This window comes from Crocodylus siamensis, chromosome 1 (assembly GCF_052110815.1).
Source record: "Crocodylus siamensis isolate JL-2025a chromosome 1, ASM5211081v1, whole genome shotgun sequence".
Lineage (NCBI taxonomy): Eukaryota > Metazoa > Chordata > Crocodylia > Crocodylidae > Crocodylus > Crocodylus siamensis.
The window spans coordinates 386,699,826-386,716,718 of NC_143395.1; positions in this window are offsets into that span (position 1 = coordinate 386,699,826).

Genomic DNA, 16,893 nt, shown 5'->3' on the forward strand with positions numbered 1-16,893 from the left:
CTGCAGACCGCACCTCCACAGGGCCTGGTAGGCTCCTACAGACAAGGCACACAATGGCTGAAGGCTTTTAGCCTGCAGCTAGGGATTGCCAGAGATCACTCCAGCCATGGAGGAGGAGAGGCAGCCAGCCAGGAGCCCTGGAGATGGGCTTTAGTTGGCCCCCTAGTGGCTGGGCAGACCCAGCACAAAAGTCCCTGCGTTAAGGTGCATTAACAAATCTATATGTGCATCAATGCACTTTAACTAATTTGATACTTGCTTTATGCAGGTGTAACCCAGGTGTACTCAGGTATGTACTCCCTTCTCCAATTGAAGAGAAATGTCAACAGGGCTGGTGTGCTGTGGGGGGACAACTGATGGCTATACGCAGTTTCCCTCCTTTCCCTATAGATAGCCAAACCAGGACACTTTATAAACTTAACTATGTACAAATTTATTTACATTAAAAGTTAAATAGAAACATAAACAGAATACATACTTTTACATATACTATTAAACTTTAAACCTTATTCTACATATATCTATATCTATAGATATAGATATAGATATAGATATAGATATAGATATAGATATAGATCTGTCTATCTATCTATATACACATGTATATATCTATACAGCTATATATACACACACATCTATATGGCTATATCTATAGATATTTGTCAATCACCCCTAAAGATACAAATATGCTACTGCTAAATACCAGATAAGTAATAGAGGAGGGTCCCAGCAGGGCTTCAATGAATATCATATACTCCAAACTCTATTAACTATAAATTTACACTTATAAAATACACAAGACATATGCACAATAACAAACTATGGATAACGTCCATTCAATCTTGTACCACCCAACACAGATTTCAGTAAAGGTCATACAACTTTAAACACGATTAAAGTTCAAACTTATGTATAATAAAATACAGTTCACAAAATATAAGACACTATCTCCAAAATATAAGGCACAAGAACCTTAATTATAAATTGACTGTTTAAAGAACACCACCACCTAGACTGTCCAGGAATAGTGGCTGCACTTCAGTGACAGAAGGTAGGAGAGCAAGGGGAAGAATTTCCCAGTGTTCTTCCAGCTTCCCTCAGCCCAGCAAAATGCACTCCCCAGAACAAAACCTTCAAACCCAGGGAGCCCTCTCTTTCTGGGCTTCCTCTCCAGTAGTCAGCTGCACCAACCCGAGGTAACTTTCCCCTCTCCTGTGGTAATCCCTTTTCCCAGGAACTCATGACTCCAGGGAGCCAGGTGGAGGGTCCTCATCTCTCTCCCAGGAGTTGCCACCTCTCCTGCTGAGGCTCCAGCTATCTTTGGCTCCCTCTGGACCTGCTGGCTGGAGGTGGCCCTGTGCATCATGGTATGCACTGAGGGCTTTACTCTTCTGCTCAGGGTTGGGGCCCCGAGCTGCCTTGCAGGGTTCCAAGGTCTCATTTTTGACCAGGGTCCCCCATGTAAGGCTTCAGCTTTAAAGGCCTGGCCTCACACTGGGGGTGGAGGGGAGGGTTGTAGACCCCAGCCACCCCATACTGCTCCTGGGGCCTGGGTCTGCTCCTGGACCCTCCATGCAACACTAACTGCACCGAGTCTTCCTGGCCTCATGCCAGGGGTTGGAGACCCAAGCCGCATCATAGAGCTCCAGGGCCTCAGTCCCACTTGGACCGCACCGCGCAACATCTGTGCACCAAGATCCTGGCCGCTTACCAGGGGTTGTGGACCCGAGCTGCCTCATGCAGCTCCCCAGGTCCTCACTCTGTGCACTGCTGGTACACTGCGCCTCTGGCCACACACCAGGGGTGCAGACCCAAGCTGGCTCATACAGCTCTCAGGGTCTGACTCCGTGTACCACTGTCACTTCTCAGCAGTGCAACTGTAGGCCGCATCACTTGCCACTCCCATCCAGTGAGGAGGTCTTCAGGTTCTTCAAGTCTACTGCTCCGCCCTGCTGGGCAGCTCTTCTTAGCTCCTTTTAGTCCTGCTCTCTTCTACATCCCTCGACGCAGTGTCCTTGTGCCGGACACACTGTTCTTTTATACCCTCCAGAGGCTCCATCCCCCGATTGCAAGAGGGCCAATTAGGGTGAGGGGAAGTATAGCCCTCACCCAGGTCCAGGCTCTTTGCCTTGCCCTGAGCAAGGGTGGGGCAGTCTGCCCCCCATCACCACCTGATTGGTGGGAATGTTCCACCAGTGGCTTGAAGCCCTTTCAAATCAGCAAGCCAGGCTCCTACCAGCATGCCTGCCACACAGGTATCAAGTTTAGGCATGAATAGCTTAACATTGTCAATTTTAAGGCACATTAAGGGCGTTCATGTGCATCTTAAATTGAGCTAATGCACATGAGATGTACATGTGTAGAGAGGTAATTTCAAATACGTTTCATTTTCTTAAGTCTAGACTGTTTTCCCTTGATTTCCCCATTGTCTATCATACAGAAGAACTTGAAGAAAAGCCAGCTGGATAAGACTGAGCACAGAGATGGAAAGATGCAACAAGGTGTGCAAGGGGGAAAGACAACAAATAAACAAAACCACACACACACGCAGAGAACAGCAGGAGTTGATTGAAGGGTTTGACCATTTGTTAATCAGGTTCAAAAAAATGGTGTTTTTGTTGTACAAGTGCCAACTGTCAACAACAATTGGAGAGGCACAAGAAAAACCTTTAAAAATACTGAAATGTTTAACTTATTTCCATTCTGCAGGGCTTGAAAAAGACCTGTTTTTTCAAAATTCTTCATGAGCATTTTCACAGGAAAAATTTATCAAATTTTAATTAAAAATATCACAAATAGCTCTGAAAAGTTATCAGACAGTTCCTTTACTGAGAACAGTTTTGATAATTGTTTTGATAGTGTTTAGATAGTTAAAAAAAGAAAATTTTTCTTTTTAAAAAATATTTTTTCTTTATCAAAAGAAAGCCATTTTGTAATCTTCAGATTGGCTTCAATCAACTCCTGCTGTCTTACTGAAGCTGTGCTAGAAAGCCATTTGGAAAAAAATCAATCTTGTGAGAATTTCCATTTGCTACATAATACTTCCCCAAGAAGCACATTCTTTATGAGAAACCCATAAAGCTCCATCTTTCCAAACGTTGCCACTTCTTCATAAGAAATAAAAAAAAAACCAACAAAATTATGACCTTTCTTTTGGGTCCAGAAAGCTAAGGTTCTTGTTCAGGTTTTTCACCACTTACTTTGATAATTGTGACTTTGTAATCTCCTTCTCAGTGCCTTCCTCAGACCAATGCTACTGCACTCCAGTTCATAGAAAATGTATTTCTAAACTCAGCTTCATCGCTTATTGCTCTGACCAGCCCCTTTTTAAATCCCTCCATCAGCTCCCTCTTTACTGATGAATCCAGTTCAAACTTCTTGTCTTTATCGATCTTCAAAGACCCTCAGAACTCTGCCACTCCCTTTTTATCTTCTGCTCCCGCCTACTGTACCCTCAGCCCACAATCCTTTCCATTCCACTTCTTTAAAAAGACAGAATCCTCCCAAGGAACCTACTGAGCACCTAAATCATGCCCCTCTCCATCCTCTCAGGGTTTCATCCTGGTGCTAGGCCTTGATGGAAAAATATGAGCCCCTTCATTAGCCCAAGCCAGTAGGAGTAAGCTCAGGGACTTATGGACTCTGGGTGCTCTTCCTGTACTCTGTCCTCCTTGGGCTACACTTGGTCTGCTTGATTTGGGGTTCTGACCCCTGCCACCTCAGTCTTGCCCTGGAGCTCAAATCCCTGCCAACTATCAGTCACTCTCTAGGGCTCTAACCAGATCCCTCTGACCCCAATTACACTAAGGGCTGAAATGATGGCTTTTGTTCTCCTCTATCACCACATCCATGTGTTGCAGGTGTTACTCTGCTGACATCTGCTTTGCTGTGTAGGCCCTCAGCTGTCTTGACTTTAGCCCACTATTATTCTAGCTACTTGGCTTCAAGCCATGGCCCACTTGTTTTAGTCCAACTCAGCCTCAGCATCTTGTTCTCCAGATCACCAACCCAGGTGAGGTTACACTCTGTTTGTCCCAACTCCCTAGCATCCTCCAACCCAGGCAAGGCTTCCTGGTTTCTCTGCACCAGCTCCCTGGGGTCCCTGACCCTTCCTGGGCTTTTGCTGTGTGCCCTTCTGGCACTTCTGTGGCCACCTTACCACCCTATCAGCCACACCCAGTCCTCCAGTTCTCTATGCGAGCTACAATAAACCCGCTTTGGGATTTCCTAGGATCCCAACAGCTCCTACTCTGTAGCTGTTGGCTCTTGCAGCCTTCCTGAGTAATTGTACTTTCTAAGCTCCCCTCTGTTACAGCCCAAACCACTGGGGCCTAACTAAGCATTTTGGGCAGGCTTCTAGTAGTCTGGGCTCCACCCTTTTGGATCACATGGTCTTCTTTTTGGCCAGGGGCTTCTAATTAATGCGGTCCTCAGCCTGCTCTTAGCTGTTTTAACAAGCCCTGAGCTGAACCTATTGCTCCCTCCCCTGCTGCACTTTAACCCCTTGTGGTTTTCTTTGGCTGTCTGACTTGGCAGCTGGCCCTTGTCTGGCCACCTATCTAATTGCAGCCCTGCAATGCTGGTTTCCTACACACTGGGCAAGTCAACATGTGTGCTTTAATGTGCAATATACTATTTTACTGACCATTAAGGCATCATGTAAAAAACTGTGACATTGCGCTGTCTACTGCACGTTAGCATCACTAAAAATGCATGCAAATGTACTACTGTGCATTAGCGCACCCTAAGTCACATTAAGTTAGTACCTCACATTGGAGGTACTAAATTTAATGCACACTAGAAAAGGTGCATTAAGGCACATGTAGATGTGCCCACTATATAGCAGGGGTTAGGGGTCCCTCCTACATACCCTTCCTTCATTTAGTACATAAGATGGATGGTACTCACTGACTCAACAGCTGTCCGATACTTTATTTTTATTGTTAAGTATGTAACTCGTGTTATTTAGTACACCCTACTGTGCTCTGTTCCTGCACCTAATAATTAACTTCCTCATGAACTCCCTATGGTGTTTCTCACCAGAGCGTATGCTTTCACAACATTAGTAAATCTATCTTTACAGCACCCTACTGAGGTATGGTAATATTATTATTCCTATTTTACAGAGGGGTAACTGAGGTACAGAGACATATATGTCAGAAAAACACAGATTTTAAGTGCCTAATATGAGAAGTCTGTGCCTTAATTTTTCAGATAACCTAAGCATTTTATAATACTTTATTCATTTAGACTACAACTATCATTTTATTTGCACTTGAGAGCTAGCATGGCAGGGCAGGGGTCTCAAGTTGGGCACCCAGGCTAAGTACAGGCATTTAAGAAGCCCGTGGTGGAAGCACTCTAACTTTTGAGCTTAAGAGACCCATTTAGGTCTGGAGGAAGCAGAACTTGTTAGCCCTTGTGTTGACGGGGTGAGCTCAGAGCCTGCTGGCACAGCCCAGCACAGCAGGAGTGGGAGCTTGCATGCCTCCCAACGTCCCCTGTAAACTCCCCAGGCTGCCAGATTCCCAAACTAAGCCAGATAGCTAAGCCACCCCTGACTGGCTAGTGGCTACCCATCTGGATTTGATGTGGCCATGGCTCACCATGGCCATGAGCCATCAGCTGGCCATGCTACACATGGCTCAGCATGCCCTGCAACTGCCAAGTGTGTGTTGGATGCCTGGGTGCTCTGTGTGCGCGCGCGCGTGCACATGCACATGCGTACACATGCCCCAGACATCTGGGTTCTCTATGTGTGTGTGTCCTGAATGCCTGGGTTTTGTGTGTGTGTGTGTGTGTGCGCATGCGTGAGTGCACATGTATGCACAGTATGTGTTCCAGATGCCTGGGTTTTGTGTGTATATGTGTGTGGGGATATTCAGGATGCCTGGGTTCTGCATGTGTGATTGAGTGCATGTGTCGTGTGTCCCCCCCCTGCACAAACAAAACTCAGGTCCCCTAGACACATGCAGGCACACTCACACACAGAACCCAGGTGCTTGGGGTACAACTGGGCCACTGACTTTCACACAGCCAATGAGGAAAATGCCCACCTCTTGTGTAACTTCCGGTTACCTGGGGAGATGGAGAGTGTATGCTATGCTTCCAGAGTCCCCAGTTTCATCAGTAGCAATGTCATCATCACCCTCCAATCCCCATCACGGCCCAGGCCTATCCCTTCCTGTCCTGGCTCATGAGGCCCTATGGGGGACAGGTGGACTGCTGGACAGAGAACTTCAACTATGGACCAGACTTGACACTATGAGCACATGTGGAGCAGGGATGAGGAATAGGGTGCCCCGCATTGACATGTGTGGCCCTGGCCCTGCAGAGTGGCAGGCTGTGCAGATCTGTGAAGCCCTGGCCAACTGCCTCCTTACCTGTGTGGACTGGGAGCCCTTGCCAAATGAGTAAGGCCAGAGAGCTCTGATTGCCCACGCCTTGGCACTGGGCCATGGGTCTCTTGCCATGGGTGCCTCTGGCCCTGTGTCACTGGCACTGCTGCCCACAATCCAAGCTGTCCAGGCACTGTCCCCCTTCTTCAGTCCCTCCCCAACCTCCCCCAGGGGCACACACTAGGGTACAGGGGAATATGGCACAAAGAAGAGACATGCTTCAGTTTAAAATGTTGTGGTTGCCAAATGTTTCCTGTGTTTAATAAAAAAACCCCTACTGAACATAGTTTGTGTCTCGACTTAGTCCTTCCTCCCAATAAACACAAAACAGCAAAACTTTGGTGCTGGCAGGGAAGGGGGCGGGGGTGGAGTAGGGGGTGACATAACCTGGAAGGCGGTTTGGAGTCAAGGGGAATGCTGCTGGGCCTGAATTCAACAAAAATGAAACCTTTTGGAGGGGAGGCATGACATATGGGGCTTTTGACCTGGCACTATACTTTCAGGAATCTGGAGTCAAGATCAGGGCTTTCTCCATGTAGGAGCTAGATAGCTGTATGATCCTTGACCCAATGTCCATCTGAGAAGAACTGTAGACCAAAAAGCATTGCTGCAGTGGGCACAAAAGACTGCTGGCCCTTCCACACAGCCCCCAAGGCCATGTCTTTCAAGGACCAAAAACCCACAGCCCTTGCTGACCTGGGGGTCATGTCAGGCAGCTGGCCTGAGTTGGAGAGCTACCTATTCATAAAATCATAGGAAATTAGGGTTGGAAGGGACCTCAGGAGGTAATTTAGCCCAACCGCCTGCTCAAAGCAGGAACAGCTCCAACTAGATCATCCCAGCCAAGGCTTTGTCTAGCCAGGTCTTGAAAACCTCCAGTGATGGAGATCACACCACCTCTCTGGGTAACCTGTTCCAGTTTTTTTCTACCATCCTAGTGAGAAAATTCTTACTATCTAACCTAAACTTCCCTTGCTGCAACTTGAGACCATTGCTCCTTGTTTTGTCATCTGCCACCACTAAGAACAACCTAGCTCCATCCTCTTTTGAAACCCTCTTCAGGTACTTGAAGGCTGCTATTAAATCATAGTTTCATAGATGTAGAGCTGGAAGGAACCTAAGTAGATCACCAAGTCCAACCCCCTGCCCTGGGCAGGAATGAATACTGGGCTTATATGACCCCTGGTAGCTTTGAGCTCATATGACCCCAGCTAGGTAATTATCAAGCCTCCTCTTAAAGACCCCCAAGGTTGGAGCCAGCACCACTTCCCTTGGAAGTTGGTTCCAGATCCTAGCCACCCGGACTGTGAAATAGTGCCTTCTAATGTCCAGCCTGAACCTACTCTCAAACAACTTATGGCCGTTATTCCTTGTTACTCTGGGAGGCGCTCGGGGGAACAGGATCTCATCCATTCCCCTCTGGTCCCTCCTGGTAAGTTTATAGATGGCCACCAGGTCCCCTCTCAGCCTTCTCTTGTGCAGGCTGAACAGGTTCAAGTCCCGTAGCCTCTCCTTGTAAGGTCTGCCCTACTGTCCCCGGATCAAGTGAGTGGGCCCTCCTCTGGACCCTCTTGATGCTGGCCACATCCCTCCTGAAGCGTGGTGCCCAGAACTGGACACTGGACTCCAACTGTGGCCTGACCAGTGTCACATAGAGGGGGAAAATCACCTCCTTGGCCCTGCTCGTGATGCATCTGTGAATGCATGACAAGGTGCGGCTAACTTTACTGAACGCGTCCTCATATTGGCAACCCATGTTCATTTTGGAATCAATAATGATGCCAAGATCCCATTCTGTCTTCCCCAGCCTACAGGTATGCTGCTGGTTCTTACTGCCCAAGTCTTGAATCCCAACCTATTCTCATTCGCCCACCCCTGTAACCTGTCCAGGTCCAGTTCTATCCTGTCCCACCCTTCTAGTGTACCCACCTCACCCAAAATCTTGGTGTCATCAGCAAATTTGAACAGGGTGCTTTTCACCCCCTCGTCCAAGTCGCTGATAAAGAAATTGAACAGTGCGGGCCCAAAGATCGAGCCCTGGGGGACTCCACTGCCCACATCCCTCCAGGTCGAATATGACCTGTCCACCACCACTCTCTGGGTGTAGCCCCTCAGCCAATTTGTGATCCATCTGACTGTAGGCATCAATGCCACAAGTCACCTAGCTTTTTAATGAGAATGGGGTGGGAGACAGTCTCAAAGGCCTTCCTGAAGTCCAGAAAGACTAGATCCACCTTGACCCCTGTGCCCAATGCTTTTGTGACCTGATCGTAGAAGGCAGTCAGGTTGGTCTGACAGGACCTGCCCCTAATGAACCCATGCTGGTTGCCCCTGAGCATCATCCCCCCTGCTGGTCCTTCCCAGATGTACTCCTGGATAATTTTCTCAAAGAGCTTCCCAAGGATCCAAGTAAGACTAACAGGCATATAGTTGCCCAAGTTGTCCCTCCTCCCCTTTTTGAAAATGAGGACATTGACCTTCTTCCAGTCTTCTGGCACCTAGCCAGAGCACCACGAGTGCTTGTAAATTCCCTTTCAGGTCTCTTCTCTAGCCCAGTTCCCTCAGCCTGTCCTCATAAGTCATGTTCTCCCACTCCTTCACCATTTTTGTTGGCCCCTGCTGGACTCTCTCCAATTTTTCCACATCCTTTCTGTGTGGGGGGCCCAAACCTGAACACCGTACTACAGATGTGGCCTCATCAGTGCTGAAAAGAGGGAAATAATCACTTCCCTTGACCTGCTGGCAACACTCCTACCAATGCAGCCCAGTATGGCATTAGCCTTATTGGCAATAGGGGCATGCTGCTGGCTCATATTCATATTAATGTCCACTGTAACCCCAGGTCCTTTTCTGCCCAGCCAGTCAGTCCCCAGCCTGTACTGGTACATGAGACTTCCATCCTAAGTGCAGGATTTTGCACTTGCCCTTATTGAACCTCAGGAGATTCCTTTTGGCCCAATCCTCCAATTTGTATAGGTCACTCTGAAACCTAACCATACCCTCCAGCATAACTACTACTCTCCTCAGCTTGGTGTCATCTGCAGACTAGCTGAGGGTGCACTGCATGCCATCTTCCAAGTCCTTAATGAAGACATTGAACAAAACCAGCCCTAGGACCAACCCCTGGGATACTCCACTTGATACCAGCTGCCAACTAGACATTGAGCCATTGATTACTACTCTCTGTGCCTGATGCTCCAGCCAGTTTTCTATCCACCTTACAATACATTCATCCAGCCCATACTTCCTTACCTTGTCTGTGAGAATGCTGTGGGTGACTGTATCAAAAGCCTTGCTAAAATCAAGGTAAAGCACATCCACCAGTCTCCCTGCATCCACAGAACCAGTCATCTCACTATAAAAGGCAATCAGATTGGTCAGGCATGACTCGCCCCTGGTGAATCCATGATAACTGTTCCTAATCACCTTTCTCTTCTCCAAGTGTTTAGACATGGATTCGTTGAGGATCTGCTCCATGATTTTTCCAGAGACTGAGGTGAGGCTGTGTCTGTAGTTCCCTGGATCCTCCTTTTTCCCTTTCTTAAATATGAGTACCTTTCCAATCAACCATGACCTCTCCTGATTGCCATGAGTTTTCAAAAATGATGGTCAATGGCTGTGCAATCACATCCGCCAACTCCCTCAGCTCCCTTTGGTGCATCCCATCTGGCCCCATGCACTTGTATATGTCCAGCTTTTCTAAATAGTTCCTAACCTGTTTTTTTGTTTGTTTTTTTTTATCACTGAGGGCTTCTCACCTCCTCCCCAAACTGTGCTGCCCAGTACATTAGTCTAGGATCTGGCCTTGCCTGTGAAGACAGGCAAAAAAGGCATTGAGCACTTCAGCCTTTTCTGCATCCTCTGTCACAAGATTGCCTTCCCCATTTAGTAAGGAACCCATACTTTCCTGATCTTCCTGTTGCTACTTACATACTTGTAGAAACCCTTCTTGTTACCCTTCACACCTCTTATTAGCTGTAACACCAACTGCATTTTGGTCTTCCTGCCTTCATCCCTGTATGCCCAAGCAATGCTCTTATATTCTTCCCTAGTTATTTGTCCACATTTTCACTTCTTATAAGCTTTCTTTTTGTGGTTTAGTTTACTGAAGAGTTCCCTGATTAGCTAAGCTGGTCTTCTGCCATACTTGCTAGTCTTCCTACACATCGGGATGGTTTGTTCCTGCACCCTTAGTAAGGCTTCTGTAAAGTACAGCCAGCTCTCCTGGACTCCTCTTCCCCTCAGACTGGCTTCCCAGGGGATCCTGCCCATGAGTTCCCTGAGTGAGTCAAAGTCTGCTGTTCTGAAGTCCAGGGTCCTTATTCTGTTGCTCTCCGTCCTTCCTTTCCTTAAGATCCTGAACTCAATCATCTCATGGTCACTGCTGCCCAAGTTGCCATCCACTACTACATTCCCCACCAATTCATCCCTGTTTGTGAGCAGCAGGTCAAGAAGAGCATGGTCCCTAGTTGGCTGCTCTAGCACTTGTGCCAGGAAGTTGTCCCCAGTACTCTCCAAAAACTCTACCTAGACTGACTGTGCACTGCTGTATTGTCCTCCAAGCAGATGTCATGGTGACTGAAGTCCCCCATGAGAACCTGACACTTTCTCTGGCAGAAATCTTCTGCTTATAGCATCCTTATCTCCATTCAAGGACCTCCCTTTATTGAGCACCCAAGGCTTATATGCCACACAGCAGATGCCCAGGCCATACGTAGGATGCATGCTGCAGGTTGGCCAACCCTGGTCTAGGGCATGCTTATTGGAACACAATCAGGTCTGCCCTAAAATAGCCATGTTAGCCCATTTCCAGGATTTGGTATGTACTAAATAGAAATGGTCAAGGCATGCTTCTTGTCAGTATTCCAAAGCTCAGCACATAGACCAGGGGTGGGCAATTTTGTGCGGAGGGCCACTTACCCAGTTTTGGCAGGCTGTCGAGGGCCGCATAGGTAGCCCCACCCCTTGACAGGTGCCTCACCCCCGCCCCCGGTCACCATCTTGGGACCAATGTCCCAATGTCTTGGGACCAATGTCCCAGGGTCAGCACCGGCGGGGCCCAAAGCAGGGCACAGGCTGGCAGGGGTCTGTGAAGCCAGGCTGGGTTGCATGAGCAGGGAGAGGGGGGATCTGGCCTGGCTCCATAGAGCCCCCACCAGCTGGGACCCCATGCTCCTGCCACCCTGCTCTGGGCCCCGCCGGCACTGGCCCTGGGACACTGGTGCAGGCCCGGTGCTCCTGCTGGCTCCCATACCTGCTCGCTCCCAGTGCCCCCCAGCCCTGTGGTACAGCGTGGGCTGCGAGCGGCTGCAGCATGGGGCGCTAGCCGCAGGGTGGGCAAGGGACCACTTTCCTCCACACCAGGAAGAAGCCTGGGGAAAAGCTGAGCATGGGGGGGTGGGGAAAAGTGGCCCCTCATCCACCCTGTGCCCGGAACTTCCTGCTGCAGCCACTCACAGCCTGCACAGGGCTGTCCAGAGCAGGCACAGACAGCCCCAGGTGGGCTGTAAGCAGTTGCAGCATGGGACACCGGCCACGGGGCAAGTGAGGGGACATTTCCCTCTCCCCCAAGCTCAGCTTTTCCACAGGCCACTTTTCACCAGGCTCCCTCCCTGCCTGGGGTCGTCCCCTGCCCTCCCCCACTTCCCCCCTACCTACCATTCCAGTGCAGGGCAGCCATGTGATCCCAGGCCAGAAGCCCCTGCTGAGGCTTCCAGCTGGCTGGGTGGGGCCAGACAGGCCCTGCTGTTGTGGGAGCCAGATGGGCCTCCCTTGGGTCCTACTGCCCTTGGTTCCTGTCAAAAATGACAGGAAACAAGGGAAGATCAATATTAAATTTTGTAAATTTTTTAGGGGCTCTGTGGGCCAGATAGAATGGCCTTGTGGGCTGGATGCGGCCCATGGGCTGTATTTTGCCCATCCCTGACAGACAATATAGACTAGGCCTGTGGGTCTATTTGAGAGGCAACTGGCAACAGCAAGAAAAGCAAGCTGAGAACAAGGAAACAACCAGAGAACTGCTCATAAACATGGCCCTGAGAGAGAGACAAGAACCAGAACTTTCTGGATAGTCTGATTGCTGGAAAAAAGCTTGGAACTATGAGCAAAAGAAACTGTTTCCTGCTGTGTTCCAGGACAGGAGATTTGTGCACATTCTTTGTGAATAAATGTAACTACATCAAAGGTGCACTGGATACATAAGTTAGTTTTGTGAAAATAACCTGCAAGATCAGTAATACTGGTAATTCTTCTATATTTTTCTGTTGAGTTAGCTGAATTCTTTATCTTAATGAGGTATTCTATTTTAAGGGCTTACTTAATCTGCAAATAATGTAAACTTATTGGGAGACAGTTTATTCTGTACTTGTACTGTACCATCACTGTATAAGTATAAGACTTTCATTTATTTTTCTTGAACTAGGTATCAGTCTGTCATTCTTATTTTACTCCAACAAACCAAAGGAAAGGACCTAATTTTCCTGAGATTTACACTTCTGAAAACTTGTGATGATTCCATTTAAAATCAATGGGATGACCCTGCTATAAAATGCTTTATTTTACTGTGTAGATTGGCATCCATAAATCTGCAATTTGAGTCAAATATCAATAAATAGAAATACAGTTTGAATGCTTTCCAAATTAATCCACACTAATTATTTTATAAGGAGAGGCAGTAAATCTAATTTGAGAAGCTGAACTTTATTTCATTACTTTAAAACATATTATATCATTATATTTTATTATGACTTTTCTTAGCATAAAAAGTAACAGCCTTCCCCAAGGTGATATGGTGATTGTATTATCTGCATTAACTTGTGCATTCAAAGATTGATGTGAAACTTCAGTTCTTATTGGACTCCAGAATTATATCCAAGGTTAATTGGTGTTGCCTGCAGATCCCCTCCCTTGCCTAGAGAGAGGATACATTTGTCTCATTAGCTAGTGGTAAGAATCTTCTCAATGTCTACATCTACATACAAATGGAGAAAAAGATAGTGATAAGTGCCAAGATTGACTCATGGTAGAATCAGGCATCTTCCTGGCCCTATGTCATCTATGGTTGAACCTGTCAGGGTCTCTGGGATTCAAAACCTGAGCTATTGCACCTGCAGGCAGAGGACCAGGCTGCAACACTATCAAGAGACTTAGCTGCACACCTGCTTCAGCTCAGCTTGGGCCCTCTCATGAGGTTCCTAAAAGGAGATCAGGTGACAAGGCCCTGATGGGAGGCTGTAAAACCCTTTTGCTTCAGAAGGGTCTTGTTCCTGCAACAATACTGTTAGTGCTTCTGCTCTGGACGTCGTTGCCAGTCTCCTGCACTCCTGCTCCCATCCATGGCTTGCATCTCTGACTTTAAGCCCCTGCCTTGCCTCTTCTTCTGACCCTGCCTTGGACCTTGCTCCTGCTTACTCTATCTTGCATAGTGGATATAGACACCTGACCTTGACCACAGACCAATTTTGATCTTCAGTTCAATACACTGGAGTCAGGATGACAGCCAGTACTGTGACCCTCAGCTTTAGCTTCTGGACTCCTGGTACCGTTGACCCTTGGCTTCTGAAACCTAACCCCTCATGTCTAGGTTATATCCATGACTTCCTAACATTACAGAGCAGAAAGATATTACTGATACAGCTACATGAGCACAAATACTGTTTCAGATACTGTTTTGAAGCCTCTAATGGCATCTTGTGAGAAAACATAAATAACCTTTCAGAGTTCATTTGAATGATTCTGTATATTTAATTCTAGTAGTTCTGATATTAATACATTAGCAACTTTTATATAATTTTCTTCTCCTCCCTCACTGTACATAATATACTCGAACTGGGTAATATTTCCTTAATTAGTTTGCAAGTCTCATGCTAGGTTTCCCTGTCTTCTACTGCAGAAGCTGCCACAACTCTGTCGTAGCAGCAGTTCGTCTGTATGTCTGTGAGAGCAAAGGCAACTATCAGTCATTCTACCCAACCCTTCAACATCAAAGTTCAACCATTGCTAGGTCTTTATGTTTGCATTCAGTAAACATAGTTACTTGAAACTCAGCGGTGTCTATGGGGTTTCATGAGCTTCAAAAGACTTCTGGCTATTTTTGCTCCCACCTTCCTACAGGTGCTGGAAGAAACTCAGCATTCTTCTGCTTCTCCTTGTCCTCCAGGATGCTGGAAATATGTAAGGCCGAGTTTTCATGGCCCCATTCTACATCCCATTTTCCATTAGCCCATAGAGTTTAAGAGTAATCCTCATTTCCCTTTCAGCTATTCCTTGCTTCCTAGGACCATGTTAAGTCAATCCAGATACTTAGGCACATCATAACATGGGTCTCCATTTGGTATTTCCCCATCCCTCCATCCCTCATGTACAATGGCAGGTGCTCCCTTCTCCCCAGAGAAGCAAGTACAACAGTACAGGTCTCTTTCTAGGAGTGGCAGTAGGAGGAGCCTTTCTTTCAGAAGCAACAAGTGGGGGAGAAGGAGCTTTTTCCTCCAGGAAAGAGGGGTGACATAAAGGGGCCCCCAACTACTCCCCTCTGTAGCCAAGCTGTATCTGCTCAAAAAGAGTGAGTGGGGCCTGTTGCACCCTTCTTCCACTACCATTTACCTCATTCTTTGTTGGGGTGGTGTTGGCAGAACTGCCCAGAGGGGTAGGGTTTGGAGTTCTACCCTAAGAAGTCTATTGTTTCAGTGTATCTAAAGAATCAGTAAAACCTCACTGCATCAGTTAAACTCAGTTCTGGTTTTTATCATGTTCTTCACAACCACAAGGCTAAATATTCTATTTTAAATAAAGCATAAGATGCTGATGGAATTGTACAACTCCAGGAGCTGCAACCCCATGCATAGGTCTGTATTATGTATAAATCAATCTTGTCCCAGATTGTATTGGGCATAGTCCAGGTTAACTAAGGGGTGAGGGGAGGAAGCTTTTCAAAATAAATAAGCGTGTCTATATTTGGTAGGAACTCTTGGCAAAGGGCTAGGGCAAGGTTCATCCATCACTTAGGAGCTCTATATAGGATTAGAGAGATTTATGAGGTGCCTAGGTGTTACTGATTGTACAGGATGAATTTCACACTTCAAATAAAGTTTCTCAGGTTTTACAATCAAGATGTTTTTTAGCTAACAAGACCAAAGTATATAATTTATGTATACATATAAATGAAGATTTCCAAAAGTGGGTGTGTAAATAAGAGGCCTGATTTTCAGAAGTGATGTACGCTCATTAGTGTCAAATGAACTTGGCTGGAGCTGAGATTTTCAGTACTCCTGAAAATCAAAATACTTATCTGGGTGCTTGATCTCATCCATTTAAAACCATTTGCAGTCAGTTCAGCCCAGGAGAGGAGCCTAAAAGCAGGTTCTCCAAGCGACCAGGGAGCAAGCAAACAGGGAAGAACAAACTGGGCAGTTTGTGTCAGGGGATAGGTGTGTACATGGGAATGCAAGCCAGGGTACAGCCAAGCAGGAAGGACATAGAGAGAGGGGTCAGGGAGTATTGAGAGGCTGGAATGATGTTGGGACAACAGGGGACTGTGGGTTATCAATGCGGGGCTTAAGTGTCTGTATACAAATGCTAGGAGTATGGGGAATAAGCAGGAGAAACTGGCAGTCCTGCTAGTAAATAGGTAATATGATCTCATAGGAATAATAGACACCTGGTGGGATGCCATGCATGTCTGGGTTGTATAAGTAGAGCACCACAGGCTGCACAGAAGGGAATGGGTAGGGAAGAAGAGAGGAGGCATAGCTCTCTGTAAAGGACCAGTGTGCCTCCTGGGAAACCCAAACTGGTGAGAAGGGTGACTCGAGACCCTATGGATTCAAATGCAGGAGATGAGGAGAAGGGGACTTGATGGTAGGCATCTACTACAGACTGCCACAGCAGGAGGAGGAGCTGAATCTGGAATTTTCCAGAAAACTGATGGAGGCTTCATGTTCAAGGGGCATGGTTGTCATGGGAGACCTCAATTACCCTGACATCTGCTGGGAGGAGCAGTCAGCCAGATCTGGCTGGTCACATAGGTTTTTGACCTACATGGAAGAACTTTATTTAGTACAGGAGGTGAAAGGGCCGACCAGGGGGAAGGCTTTGTTGGATTTGGTTCTAGCCAAAGGGAATGACCTGGTGGGAGATCTGAACTTTGAGGGTAATCCAGGAGATAGTGATCATGTGATGATAGAATTCACTATCTGTTGTAGGGCAGAGATCCTTGACTTCAGGAAGGCTGAGGAAAACAGTGGGAGAGACCCTATGGAAAGAGGGACTGGAGAAGTGAATTCAGGAAGGGTGGCCATTCCTCAGAGGAGCAATCCTCAGAGCACAGAAAAGGTCCATTACTGTATACAGGAAAGATAGTAAAGGGGCCAGAAAGCTCTCTTGACTTATCAGAGGGAGTCAAGGACTGATTAAAAAAAGAAAAAGGAGGCTTATGGGCAGTGGAAACAAGGGGTAGTCACCAAGGAGGAATACACAAGTATAGCTTGTATTTGTAGGA